The following is a 15,517-nucleotide window of genomic DNA, read 5'->3' on the forward strand; positions in this document are numbered from 1 at the left end:
AATATAACTTATAGTGTATCAAGGTCACTCTGAAAGATGCAAGTGTGAAGACAGGGACACCAATTAAGATGCTACTAAAATAGTATTTGGGTGTTTCCCAGGTGGCTCAGTGGTAAAGAATCTGCCTTCCAGTGCAGAAGACGCAGGTTCAATCTCTGGGTCACAAAGATCCCCAGGAGAAGGAAATGGCAACCCACTCCAGGATTCTTGCCTGGGAAATTCCATGGATCAGGAGCCTGGCAGGCTGGGGTTGCAAAAGAGTCAGACACAACTTAGCGACTGAACAGCAACAGCAAATAAAACAGGGAATCCTCACCACAGATATGGCATTTAATTCTGTGAGACTGGAGGAGATCACCAAGGGAGTGAGTACAGGTGCTGAAGCTATCTGAAGGCCAAGCTCTGGTCCTTTGTACACTGGGATGCCATGGATATAAGCAAGAACTAACAGAGGAGATTCAGAAGGAGTCAATGAAGTAGATAGGAAACCAGGAATAATATTCAAGGAAAAAAAAATTCAGAAAGGAAAGCATGATCCTTAGGGTCAAATGCTGCTGTTAGGTCAAGTAGGATGAACTGTGAGAATTAACTCAATCACCTCTGAGGGTGTTTGTGTGTGTGTGAAAGGGATTGAACATATGGACAAGAGCAGTTTTTAAGGCATGCTGAGAAAAGTCTGACTGGAATGAATTCAAGACAGAATGAGAATAGTGGCAAGGAAAACAACATATTTAGACAACTTCTGATGACCATTGCTATAAAGGGGAGCAGGGAACCAGGGCAGTAATTGAAGGCAGAAGTGAGATTGACAGATGGGCTTAAAGTGAGCTAAACAACAATGTGTTTGTATACAGATAGGAAAATGTATTATGTGAGAAAGAGATGAAACACTGGAGGAAGTAAAATCCTTGAGAAGGTGCCAGGGGATGGGACCCACAACACAATACAGGTGTTGACTTCAGCCAGGACCATGGATAGTTCATGCGTTGACACTGGACCTGAGATAGCTCATAGGCAGAGCTTCTGTGAGATTGTTGGGCAGAAGCATGTGGAAGCTCTTTTCTAGTTGTTTCTAATTCTTACAGGAAATAAGAGGCAACGTCATCCGTTGAGAATTAGGGGAGTTGTTGGAAGTTTAAAATAGGAGGAAAAGGTATGAAATTCTTGTCAAGGAGAGAAGGGGACTGAATGAACTAGGGATAAGAGGATGGGAAGGGTCCCAGGGAGCCTCAGGTAGGTCAGTGACCATTCATTGACAGTGACACCAGTTAGCACGGGTGTGTGTTTTCTCTGGTCAGGCTGAAGGCTCAGGGAGGAAAGGGTTCACCCTCAGCTCCCTTCATTTTCTCATCTCTTTATTGCAGCACACACACATACAAAAAACTTTTGAAGCTCTTGGCTGTTTGTTGCAAACTCTGAGGTGAATTCCGGATGAGAACTGCAGGTTAAAGAGAGATGGAGCTTTCTCTGGAATGTCTGTGCTTCCTGCCAGTCAGCATTCATTTGGCAGGCCAGCCTTTGACTGAACTGGTATTTTAAGCATCCAAATGTATTCCAAGCCAAGCTGGCAGCCATTCTATGCAATCCACGTCACTGCCCTTTATACCAGAGGAGACTTGGGGACCTTTGGAATCCTCAGTCAGCAGAGCCTGCTCTGCATTGCAGTGGAATCCATTTGCTCAGGGACACTAATAGACTGGATTCAGAAGTGGGCCCTGAATTTCCGTGAAAGGGATGAGGGGCACTAGGGAAGGAGGCAGCTGGGAAGGACTGAAGTTTAGATAGAATTTAAATAAAATAGACTTCAAAGAAAATGTTCTTCCTCTGACCTCCACCTCTGCTAAAAGCTGCACAAAGTAAATGAGATAAGAGGTGAGCCTGTAACCTAGATTTGTGGATATGTATTGACGCCCTTCTCTGTAGGCTGTGAGTGATGATTTCATTAATATCTGTAAGGTACTCAGAACAGTATCTGGCAGATACTAAAACTCAATACATATGAGAAAACATAATAATAATACTGTTATAATACTATTATTTTTTATTATGCCTTGACTAGGGTTGAGCAATTTATTTCTGCATCTTTTTCTAGACAACAAAGAAAATCTTATTTAAATGAGCAAAAAAACCCTCATAGATTGATTAATGTGGTTCTTATACAAGGATGACATCCCCATCTCTGAAACACAACACAAATATGATGTGAAGGCAATACTGAGAAGAGGGAAGATGTGGGATATTGAGCCAGAGATGCCTTAGCTAGCTTGCACTTAGCCAAGCCACTTAAATTTCCAAGAACATTACTTTTCTGACATGTAAAATGGAGACAGTAATAACTCATCCTTGATATTACTATTGGGATTTAATAATCAATAGATATAATTGTATTATGAATAATGGTGGGTATATAGTTTATATCCAACAATGATATCTGTGATTATTAGTAATTTTGGTGGATTCCTTAAGTGGAAAATATCTTTCCTCTTCTCCATGTACAGAAATCTTTTTTACCTTTCCAGGACCAATTTGATGCCAGCCTCCACAGAAATTCTAGTCCAGATTCTCCTAATCAGACAATCTTGTTTCCTCTGGGTTCCTACTATATTTTATATTAGTTCCCCTCCCTTGCCCCAGTTCATCTTGAAAGTCTTTTTCCTTGCATATTTGTCTCTTAAGCTAGATTAAAATTTTATATATATATATATATATATATATATATATCTGAATCTCCATCCCATTTAGCAGAAAGGCTAGAATGTAGTAGGCATGTAACAAATGTTTGTAGAATTCATTGGGAGTTCTCTCTAATCTTCAAAGCTGAAAAACTGACCTACAATTAGAAGAGGCTTCTTTCTCTCTTTTCCCAAATTTCCCATATGAGAATTTGGGAAACAATATAGAGTAGTGAGGAAATGTGGTGTCTGAAGTCAGTAGACCACTTATGGAATCTCATTTCAGCAATCATATAGTGTATTTCCTGGTATATCATGAGCATCAAATAGTATGTTATCTATGATTATTATTGTCATTGTAGGTATCATCACCATAATCAACATAGAGGCAGTGTCTGTCCTGCTTACAATCTAGGTAGGGAAGGAGGACACAGATGAAATGCCACCAGAGCACAGCACCAGACCGATATTTACCAGCCCTCACTTGATCTTGGAGCATTAGGACAGCACAGCTGACTCCAGTCAAGAAGAGATCACTCTCCAGGCATGACAGAAAGGAAACAAACTGTTCTTAGGTGGCTTACGCTGCTTCCTGCACTAGCTGATCCAAGTAATTAGAGCAGATAAGTGACCAGTAAGGGCAAGCCAGAAATGGATCCTACTTCCATGCCACGGATAACAGAGCAAGTTATAAAAATGTACCCTTAAAACTCTGAGGACAAATTAGCCATCCGATTTCCAGCGACTGAAAGAGTCTGAGATTCATTGTAGGCAAGTAACTGTGAAAGGGAAGGTCAGCCAGAGGTGGACCTCCAAGTCACTTAAGCTGCTCAGGGGCTCTTCTTGGCCATATTTTGAGGTTCATTTTATTAGCATCCTGGAAGAGAGGGACTGAAGCTGTAGCAGATGTGGCAGCATGGTGTCATAGAAAGAAAAGGAGATTCAGTCCTGGATTTATTACTTACTAGCTCAGTGGTTTTTGTAAATTACTTAATCTCAGTGATTTTCAGGTTCCTGAGGATTTAATCCTGGGAAGATTAAAGGTGATGTAACATACCCATGCTCACTAACTGGGAATGTTATCATTGAGGACTTCATCATTGGGAAGCACCCGATCTCTTTCATATTAGAGAATAATAATCAAAACTAACCATAAGCAAAAAAATAAAATAAAATCAGTTAAAATATTTTGACTATTTCTAGTTTGGGACATGGGCCTCCTAAGACTATTCCAGCCCTAGATCAAAACCTTGGGAGACAGTAAATTGGCTTTGTTCTATTCTGGGTCCAGCTTCTATACCCCCAAATTCTTAAAATTATTCTTAGGGGCAGTGAGCTGGGGCGTGGGAAGACATCAATGCCCACTGTTCCTACTATAGAGAAAATTGCTCAAGGGCACATGGCCCACTGATGGTGGGTTAGTGATGTCATCTTCCCACACAAAGGACATTATTAATATCACAGTGACTCATACTGTGTGACTGTTCAGGCACTTGCCGGAGGGGAGGGGTGGAGATAGATCTACCAAAAAAAAAGGAGGAATGAGGAGATGGACTGAGATTTAGTTGAAATATTTTAAGCGGGGAAGTTGCACCCTCTTTAGCTTTGAGATGCAAGAAACATGGAAGTCACATGAATGGGAGGAAAGAGGGAAGCTGGAGAGGGAGTTAGAAAAGGCAAAGGGGAGAGACCAATAAAGAAAGAGGGAAGAGAAAAGAGGAAGGCAAAGGTGGGCTGAGGACGAGGTAGAAAGCAAGTGTTATTATATAACTAGGATTGAAAGGACCAAGCTATGGAGATGATCAATAAAAGAAGATTAAATTTGTAAGATACATCCAGAGGTTTAAAGAGATCCCAAGATGGAGTTAGGAACATCTAAGTCAGTGGTTTTTGAGAATGTGATGAAATCCATGGAAAGAAACAAAGCATATATGTTCCAAGTGTTGTATATAGTTTCATGGAGTTCATAGATTCCCTAAAGCCAATCCATGAATTCTCCTCCTAGGAGAGTGCCTTCAACATTCACATATATTAATTTGAGACAATGATAGGTTTGGAGCTTCCTCAGACAAGTCTGAAAGTCAAACATAGAGTTTATGAATATTACCATTTTAGTTTCTTTTCAACTGCATGAATGTTATTTGTTCAAATCTAGCTATGATCATATTTATTTGTTTATTCAATATACTAATTTTTTTTTTAAACAGGACATTTTGCTAGATCTTTTTAAATGATCACCAGTAAATAATCCAAGGGTTTGGGGGCAAACAAAAGAGAAGAAAATGGCCTTAAATAATAAAGTTTACCGTTTGAACGTTAGGCTCCTTCATGCTGGAAGAATGAAGTCCATTGGTCTTTCTTCAGGTAACAAGATTTAAGTGTACACAGGGAAATAAGGAAAATAGGAGTCACATTGCATGGGCCTCATGAAGGAAAGGAAGCATTAGAATGCCAGACCACACAGAGACTGTTGTTCAGGAGCTGGGTCACTTAAGGTTTGGTGTAACTTGAGCAATCTGGTCTCCTTATCCACTCAGCAGCGCATCTGTTAATTTCTGTCCCAGTGTTTCTCTGTGCTGCTGGCTCTGCTACCCTTTGCCACCTTCTTTCTCCTTAACAGATTCTGCCTGTTCAGTCCTTTGCCTTGCTGTTCCCTTTGCCCATGTTTTCGTTTGTTTGTCTGTTTCCTTCCTCCCATTTTTAAGTGCTAACTTTTTTGAATGTGCCCCGAGTCCCCCAGAAGAGTCACTAGTGGATTCATAGTCACCTTCGCCCCTGAAAGATCTTTCATGGGCACGTTACCTGGCTTCTTCTGAGACATGGGTCCACCCAGTTCAGTCTCTGTGCCGGGATGTCATCATCATGTAGTCAGGAACATTCGGAGTAGAGCACTTTCTTCTTTGGTACAATACCTATTGGACTTTACCTACTGGACTTTGTAGGTTTGCAAAGCTGTACTCTCACATCCATCACATAGTTTGACCCCCGTAATAACCTTGTGAGTAATTATTATTAGTGTGGCCATTTTACACATGAGGAAACAGAGAGTCAAAGAAATTAAGGGGAAAACTCCAGGTCATTCACCCAACAAATGGTAGGCCACACTTAATTCCAGGTTTTCTGACCCCAAAGTCTTTCCAGACACCAGTCAAGAGGAGAGAAACTGGGGGAAAGGCAGGAGGAACAAGGTAAGAACTAATGTGGGAATGAAATAACTGTTTTAGAGGGTGAAAACATTAGTTGGGTGTGGGGGAAGTAATTGCAAAGATTAAAAACTGGTGGTTTAGTCACTAAGTCGTGTCTGACTCTTGTGACCCCACGAACTGTAGCCTGCCAGGCTCCTCTGTCCATGGGATTCTCCAGGCAAGAATGCTGGAGTGGGTTGCCATTTCCTTCCTTCTCAGGGCGTCTTCCCTACCCAGGAACTGAACCCAGGTCTTCTGCACTGCAGGCAGATTCTTTACCAACTGAGCTACGAGGGAAGTTCAAGCTTAAATACCTAAATTAGACCTGGACTATATCTATGAAGTGCCAGGAGATGGTTGGGTCCAGTTTTTGCCTTTTCTCACCCCTTTTCCTGAAAAGGGTTAGTATACTCCACCTTGTATAATTATGACTTGAAGAGGAGTGTGGGGAGGAAGACCTCCTGGAGCCCCAATTTCCCTTTCCAGCCTGTACATTTCAGGGGCCAAAATACCTTAATAAACAGTGCTGTGATGAACATTGGGGTACACGTGTCTCTTTCCCTTCTGGTTTCCTCAGTGTGTATGCCCAGCAGTGGGATTGCTGGATCATAAGGCAGTTCTATTTCCAGTTTTTTAAGGAATCTCCACACTGTTCTCCATAGTGGCTGTACTGTTTGCATTCCCACCAACAGTGTAAGAGGGTTCCCTTTTCTCCACACCCTCTCCAGCATTTATTATTTGTAGACTTTTGGATCGCAGCCATTCTGACTGGTGTGAAATGGTACCTCATAGTGGTTTTGATTTGCATTTCTCTGATAATGAGTGATGTTGAGCATCTTTTCATGTGTTTGTTAGCCATCTGTATGTCTTCTTTGGAGAAATGTCTATTTAGATCTTTGGCCCATTTTTTGATTGGGTCATTTATTTTTCTGGAGTTGAGCTGTAGGAGTTGCTTGTATATTTTTGAGATTAGTTGTTTGTCGGTTGCTTCATTTGCTATTATTTTCTCCCATTCTGAAGGCTGTCTTTTCACCTTGCTAATAGTTTCCTTTGATGTGCAGAAGCTTTTAAGGTTAATTAGGTCCCATTTGTTTATTTTTGCTTTTATTTCCAATATTCTGGGAGGTGGGTCATAGAGGATCCTGCTGTGATGTATGTCAGAGAGTGTTTTGCCTATGTTCTCCTCTAGGAGTTTTATAGTTTCTGGTCTTACGTTGAGATCTTTAATCCATTTTGAGTTTATTTTTGTGTATGGTATTAGAAAGTGTTCTAGTTTCATTCTTTTACCAGTGGTTGACCAGATTTCCCAGCACCACTTGTTAAAGAGATTGTCTTTAATCCATTGTATATTCTTGCCTCCTTTGTCAAAGATAAGGTGTCCATATGTGCGTGGATTTATCTCTGGGCTTTCAATTTTGTTCCATTGATCTATATTTCTGTCTTTGTGCCAGTACCATACTGTCTTGATAACTGTGGCTTTGTAGTAGAGCCTGAAGTCAGGTAGGTTGATTCCTCCAGTTCCATTCTTCTTTCTCAAGATCGCTTTGGCTATTCGAGGTTTTTTGTATTTCCATACAAATTGTGAAATTCATCGCAGCACTGTTTATAATAGCCAGGACATGGAAGCAACCTAGATGTCCATCAGCAGATGAATGGATAAGAAAGCTATGGTACATATACACAATGGAGTATTACTCAGCCATTAAAAAGAATACATTTGAATCAATTCTAATGAGGTGGATGAAACTGGAGCCTATTATACAGAGTGAAGTAAGCCAGAAGGAAAAACACCAATACAGTATACTAACGCATATATATGGAATTTAGAAAGATGGTAACAATAACCCGGTGTACGAGACAACAAAAGAGACACTGATGTATAGAACAGTCTTATGGACTCTGTTGCAGAGGGAGAGGGTGGGAAGATTTGGGAGAATGGCATTGAAACATGTAAAATATCACGTATGAAATGAGATGCCAGTCCAGGTTCGATGCATGATACTGGATGCTTGGGGCTAGTGCACTGGGACGACCCAGAGGGATGGTATGGGGAGGGAGGAGGGAGGAGGGTTCAGGATGGGGAACACATGTATACCTGTGGCGGATTCATTTTGATATTTGGCAAAACTAATACAATCATGTAAAGTTTAAAAATAAAATAAAATTTAAAAAAAAGTAAATAAAAAAAATCTCAAAAAAAACCCCCAAAAAACAAAATACCTTAATAGCTATTTAATCTCTTTGAAATATGATGAGAAGTCAGCACATCAAAAAAATCCCTAATATCTAATGTGAAATAATTTATCAAGTTACCTTTCCTCTTAGAGAAACTATAACAGCTGTAAAGAGAAGCAAAAAATCCTGAAAGATAAGTAGGTTAAAGCAACATTTGCAGAAAGCCTCATTGGGCAATGGCAAGGAGGACAGAGGTGGGAGTGGGCAGGGTAAAGTGAGGGGAAGCAGGGACAAGATCTTCAAGCAGTGTCCACAGGCACTGGGACATGTATTCTTTCATTGATTTAAAAATAAAATTTTATCCACGACAGTGTTCCATCACTTGGCATCACATAAAATGTTATTAATGCAAACCTCTGAGAAGCAATTAAACTGAATTAAAAAGTTAACATTAGAGTCCCTTACATTGGAAAGGGTTTGCTGAACATCTACTGACAGGAAGTTGTGTTGAGATGCATTAGTCTTTTAATTCCCTTCTTATTAAGTGCATTTACAAAGAAGCAGGATGCTTACTGCTCTAAATGTCAGCAGCACCTGCTGCACCTCAATTTTCTCAATTAGAAAATTTAGGATCCGACCCACTGTAACCAGCTGATTCAGTGATGTTTTTGTTGGTTCCAGGGTTATCCTATGAAACAATGCCTGGGAAATGGGAGTTTCTTAAGACTTCTTTAGATTTTAACCTTTCAAATAAAAATAAGTGATTCAGAAGAATCAAATGATCCCTTTTGTCCTAAGCTTCTTGTCTTGATAGCTGACCATGCTTGATGAAATTGTCTATTAAATGAGAATCATTCTAATTAATAGGAGAAGATTTTCTCTTAGACTAGAAAATTAACACCAAAAGGGCAGAACAAATGTTTGTGAACTTCAGTTCTGCACTAAGTAATTTATGTATCATCTGACTTGTCAAGTTTTGGTTAAAGAACAAACTGTTCAAGGATCCAAACTCTTCTTTTCAAAATTGAGACTTCCCCTTTTCTTATCTTTCCCTAAGATGTATCTTATAGCTCATGTTTCCCTGGTGGTTCATTGGTAAAGAATTCCCCTGCCAATGCAGGAGACATGGGTTCAATCCCTGATCCAGGAAGATCCCCTGGAGAATGGAATGGCAACCTACTCCAGTATTCTTGCCTGGGAAATCCCATGGAGAGAGGAGCCTGGTGGGCTACAGTCCATGGGGTCGCAAGAATCAGACATGACTTAGTGACTAAACAACAACAACAATAACAAATCTTATAGCTCATCTTCCCCTTGAAGCTTTTTTGACATCCTCCATACCTTAGGGTTTTGTTCTAGTTCTAACAAATAAAATTTTGAGACCATTCTCTTATTCTTATCCAACCTCTTCTCCCCCCTCCTCCAATTGCTGGCTTTTTTGATGGGGTGTCTATTAGATATCCTTGTGGAGATGCAGAGTGGACAGGTCAATGTTCTGAGTTCAGGTGAGAGGTCTGTGCTGGCAACATCCATTCCAAAGAGAGGAAGTGGATGCCTAAATAGATGGGGCATGATTGCCACTCACTCCTTCAAGTGTTGTTATTTGGCTTTTGTGATGTCATTCTAGCATCCTCTCTTGGCTCGTCCCAGTTTTCCTGGAAGACTTCGCTTCCAGGAAGCACCCAGATGGGTGCATCATCTCCTTTAGTGGTATTCCACAAGGTCTTCTCTTCTGTATTTATCACACTTCTAATGTCCTTAACCACCATTCTGCTCCATCGCATAATACTCTGACACTCTATTTATCTGTCTCTATCAGCTGAGCTCCTTAATGGTGAGAACTGTCTCTATAAGCACCGAGCAGAGCATCTGACTATGGTGGGCATTTAACAAATGCTTGAGGAATGAATGAAAGAATTTATTAATTTAGTCTCTTGTCCTACAAAAACAAGTAAAACCCAATCATGTTTGCCATTTCAGGAAAGGGTCATGGTGAATAAGAACAGGAGGGTATCTTCCCGTGAGATATTATTATAAAAATGATAAGGTACTCAGGCTAGTTCCCAGGATCTTTTTTACTCAAAGTAGGACAATAATTATACCATTTCATCTATATCTCATGCAGTGCATATCATGGTTACTATGAGAAAATGTACTTAGAATTCTAAGCCACCAACTAGGAAACGTTTGCTATATAATTTCCCCCTAATTAGTAGTCTCTCCACTGTTGGTTCTGTTCTTAGTGTTTTATTTTGTTTTAACTACATAGCTATTTCTTTGATTCAGGCCTTTATCCCTAATGCACATAAAGTCATGGATCAAATGTTGAAGACAATCAGATAAAAGACAGTAGCACAAAAGGCACAGGGCTTAATGCTCAAATGCCCTAGAGAAACCTGAACAGACCCACTGAGGAGGAGAAAATACAGGAGATGGAAGGCAGTAGATGAGTAGGTGTTTGCTGAAAATAGACCTTTATCTAGATCCTCTCTAAACCTAGAGAAAGAGCAGAGATGGCCAAAGTGGGTGTTGGAGACCTAGTTGACAAATGATGGATGATAAGTGAGCGTGTGTGGGGGCTTCAGCATGTCTCTCACGGGATAGAATCAGCTATTTTGAGGTGTTTTAGAACTCCTTGCAGAAAGCCGCCTAGAGGTCATTTAACATTATTTAGCTCCTTAGCTAAATTAACTGTACTTTCTTCTCAGCTATACTTGAAAGCTGTGTCAAGGTAGAAGCCTACTCTCTCTGGGGGAAATCCCACTTACTTTGCTGTGAAGCAATGAGAAGTTCTCAGATTAACTGTTCCCTCTCGGTGTCAGGTGTCTTCTAGAAAAACAGGTTGTTTTTCAGAGTGCTTCCTGGCCCAGCTCCTGGGTGACCTCGGATACACAGTAAGCATATTGATTCTTCTACAGAGTATTAGTATAGCACTGTGTTTGTGTGTATGTGTGTGTGTGTGTGTGTGTGTGTCTTTGTGCACACAGTGGGTGGTGGGTGGAGTACTCCCTTGTCCCCATCGTCAAAAATAAGAGGGACAGGAAAAATCTGCTTCTAAATTTGAAAAAGTGAGTATTAACTTTATTCCAGTGCCTGTCTACAATAACCTAAGGCAGCTTCTTCCTGGATTCTATCTGTACAATACAACATGTGCGCATGCGCAGTTGTGTCCAGCTCTTTGTGACCCCATGGACTGTAGCTCACCAGGCTCCTCTGTCCATGGGATTTCCCAGGCAAGAATACTGGAGTGGGTTTCCATTCCTTTCAGGGATCTTCCTGATCCGGGAATTGAACCCACGTCTCCTATGTCTCCTAAATTGGCAGGCAGATTCTCTACCACTGGGCCACCTGGGAAGCCTGTACCATACCACAGAGAAGGTCAAACTACTTCTCTCTGATTTCTCCATCAATAGGCAATCTTATACCGGGCTCAGAAATTACACTGTTTGACACAGGGGTTTCCTTTCCCCCAGTTCTCAGAAGGGAGTTCAGACTTGTTGCCTGTCAGATGCAAGAAGGAGGGTGGTCCCTTCCTACCTCAGGCTGATGCCCAGGAGCTGAAATGACCGGGAAAAAAACAAGCAGTTAAGATGCTGAGAACTGACTGAAGGGAGAAGATACACAGATTGGCTGAGGATGCACTCAGGTTGCCTAGTAGTCATATCCAGATATTTGAAGAGTCATTGGATCATATAGAAGAGCAAGAGTAGAGTTATTATTGCTCCAAAAGCTGAGCAGAGGGACCGTTGCCACAGCTGTGGCAGTTGCAGGGGACAGATGGTGCCGTATGAGAAATCACTCTGTCAGGACTGCTGCTGCCATTCTAGCGGGCTTTCTGTGTTTAACCAGAGATGGGACGAGCACCAGCAGGGTGGTTGGTGGGACCATCCTGGAAAAGGAGGACCTCAGGGCTTCTAGGCTCCTTCCCCTTGTCTTGTTTTCCTTACCTTTTCCTCTGGGTACCTTGGAGATAGTTGCTGTCTTCTACCTTGTGGGAACTAGAGTGGAGCATCCTACATGCTCTGAACTCTGATGGTTTGAGCTTTACAAGCACAGAGTGCTACAGCTAGGCAATGCTTCTGGGGGCTTTATTATCTTTAGTTTTGAACAGTTCGATTTTTGGAGCATTGTGTACAGTCCTCCGAGGACATGGTCCTTCCTAGGTGTCCTGAAGGTGACCTGTGGTGACAGGGTGCTGTCAGTTGCTCCTGCCTCCTCTCACCTGGGTTCCGCCTTCTTGTGTGTCCAGCACCTGGCTGAGGAAATGAGCAGGAGAATGTATTAAACAGGTGTTTGGCAAATGCGAGGCAAGGAAGCAGGGCCAGCCCTTCCCTGTCCAAAAAAAATATGTTTTTCTAGTCTGTCTGGATTTTCATGTGTAATCCACTGTGGAGGAAACTGAGACCATTCTTAGCAGCGTTCTGCATCCCCTGTGTGCTCAATGAGGGTGGTGAACCATGAACTATGCCCCTGCCCTGTGGTGCTCAGGGTTCTTCCTGGAAGCCTGTGCCTGGGGAATTTTGGGCAGCTACTTGTGTGCCAATGACCAGATCCACCTCTCCCGTACACTGATTATACTCCTCTGGTTCAAGTTATCCAGCCCCAGGACATTTATCAGTGTTTAGCAGTGAGAGTCCCGGTTCCTTTGAAAAGTGCCAAAGCTTTGTCATAACAGGGCTTTGTGCCCACTTTCTCCTCTCTCCTTCCCTGGGAAGTATGGAGATCCCATCTCCTATCTGGACCCTTCCAATAGTGAGAGTCAAGTTAGGTCATTCAACCTGGGAGACATAGTCTCTGTTCCCACATTCCTTGAATGCCTTTCAGTAGAGGCCAGCCCAGCTGGGCTGCTTCTACACCTTTTACACCTAACTGAGGCCAGTGCTTCAGCCAAACGATGGGCAGAGTTGGCTAGTCGTCATGTCTACACCAACCTAACTGCAATGCAGAGCGTCTACTACTTCAGGTTCCAACAATATTCTAGAAGACAGAAGAAGATTCAAGTTCCTGGTGTAGCCCTTAAGAAAGAGATGTGCAAGTGCAAATTTGATGCATGAAACGGGGTACTCAAAGCCCTGTGCACTGGGACAACTCAGAGGGATGGGATGGGAAGGGAGGTAGGAGGAGGGTTCAGGATGGGGGGACACGTGCACCCGTGGCTGATTCATGTTCATATATGGCAAAAACCAGCACAATACTGTAAATTAATTAGCCTCCAATTAAAATAAACAAATAATTTTTTTTTTTTTTTAAAGAGATGGTTCAGGTATTCTCTCTCTCACACACACACAGAGACACCTGAACAAATACACTCTCGCATATAGCGGGCTAAACTCTCACTGTCTCCCAGCTTTCTTTCCTTCTTGCCCATTCTTCTCTTGTTTCTAGCAAATAATGACATTAGCAAGTACTAGTAGTAGGTGTTTAGATGCTAAGTCGTGTCTGACTCTTTGAGACCCCATGGTAGCTCACCAGACTCTTCTGTCCATGGGATTTTCCAGGCAAGAATACTGGAATCTGTAGCCATTCCCTTTTCCAGGGGATCTTCTTGATCCAGGGTTTGAACCTGTGTCTCCCACATTACACGTGGATTCTTTACTGCTGAGCCACCAGGGAAGTGACATTAACAAGGAAGGCCACCAACTTCGTGTAGCCTGATTTTAAAGAACTAAGGCTTACATGCCTGAATGGACTGCTGATTTGATATATCTCTTTGACATTTAGGGAACCAAGTCCTGCAGTGAAAAGCAGTTTGGGTAAAATGCAGAAGACATTTGGGAATGAAAGCGTCTGTTGGTGAAGATCTGAATCTTACTTTATGGAAAGGAGGTTTGTGGTTGAGGAATGACTTTTCTAACAAGGGGTGAGAGAGCTAAGTTTCTTCTCATACTGGAAGTGGTACAAGTCATACCAGGGCAGTCAGGCCCAGAGTTACTAATAATTCCCTAACCCTTACTTCTGAAAAGTTTGTTATTTGTTTTGTTTCTCTTTGTTTTTTCCTTAGCTTTCAATGTTTCCTGAAAGTGAAGTGAAAGTGAAAGTCTTTCGGCCATATCCGACTCCTCGCGACCCCATGGACAGTATGGTCTATGAAATTCTCCAGGCCAGAATACTGGAGTGGGTAGCCTTTCCCTTCTCCAAGGGATCTTCCCAACTCAGGGATCAAACCTAGGTTTCCCACATTGTAGGCGGATTCTTTACCAGCTGAGCCACAAGGAAAGCCCAAGAATACTGGAGTGGGTAGCCTATGCCTTCTCCAGTGGATCTTCCCAACCCAGGAATTGAACCAAGGTCTCCGGCATTGCAGGCAGATTCTTTACCAACTGAGCTATGTGGGAAGCCCTAAGGTTTCCTGAAACAACCCTAAAGAAACTTCCAAAAGTTATAATCATTTACACAATGATAACAATAATGATTGTTGATCACTTGCTATATGACAGGCAGTGCATCAAAGACTACATTGTTATCTCATTGAATTTCCACAATGCATGTGGGGTAGATACAACTGATATCCCCAAATTACAGATTGAAAAAAAAAAGGGTCTGAAGAGGTTAAGTGACATTCCTGAGGTCACGCTCCTAGTTAGTGGCAGAGCAGAATCAGACATTTTGATCTTCCAAATTTCAGACCAATGTTCCTTCTATCTATTACATTTTGGCTACTGTCAGTCTAGGTATGGAGGAGATGGTGGTAGCCTTGAAAAATTTTCTAATTCAAGAAGACACTATGGAAAGGTGCTCTAGCTCTGACTTCTTCAATGGCAAGGAACGTATTTCAAAACAATAGGGGTTTTCATAAGATAAATGACTTCTAAGACTAGTGAACTCATTTATTCAACAAATATTATTGAAAACCTATTATGCAAAAGGTATTATTTGAGGAGCTGAAGATAATAGTGGAGAAAAAGTAGATAATTCCCTTACTTTATAAAGTTTGTATTTTACTGGGAAAAAATAGAATGATAAGTATTTTTTTAAAAATTATACAAGAATTAAAATAAGTCAGTGGGTCAGTGGCGTACAAAGGGACTAGGAGACAGCAATTTTTCTTTTTTTTTAGAAATTGATATGTTAATTTATATGGAAAAACAAAGGATTCATAATAGTCAAAGCCATTTTTGAAGAAGGATAAAGTTTAAGGCTTTTAACATTGCTAGATTTTAAGACTTGCCATATGAAGTTGCAGTAATCAAGACAACATGCTGCTACTGCTGCTGCTGCTAAGTCGCTTCAGTCGTGTCCGACTCTGTGCAACCCCAGAGACGGCAGCCCACCAGGCTACCCCATCCCTGGGATTCTCCAGGCAAGAACACTAGAGTGGGTTGCCATTTCCTTCTCCAATGCATGAAAGTGAAAAGTGAAAGTGAAGTCGCTCAGTCCATTCCGACTCTTAGCGACCCCATGGACTGCAGCCTACCAGGCTCCTCCGTCCATGGGATTTTCCACGCGAGAGTATTGGAGTGGGGTGCCATTGCCTTCTCCACAAGA

General features: G+C 41.7%; 1 long non-coding RNA gene across 1 annotated transcript; it reads left to right on the plus strand.

The window, feature by feature from the left end:
- Positions 1-1,239: 1,239 nt before the first annotated feature.
- LOC133227703 (uncharacterized) lies at positions 1,240-15,499 on the plus strand. Its single transcript, XR_009729915.1, has 3 exons — positions 1,240-1,872; positions 13,754-13,858; positions 14,034-15,499. It is a non-coding gene; the product is annotated as an uncharacterized LOC133227703 (long non-coding RNA).
- Positions 15,500-15,517: the final 18 nt, after the last annotated feature.

The sequence above is a fragment of the Bos javanicus genome, chromosome 16 (genome assembly GCF_032452875.1).
Source record: "Bos javanicus breed banteng chromosome 16, ARS-OSU_banteng_1.0, whole genome shotgun sequence".
Lineage (NCBI taxonomy): Eukaryota > Metazoa > Chordata > Mammalia > Artiodactyla > Bovidae > Bos > Bos javanicus.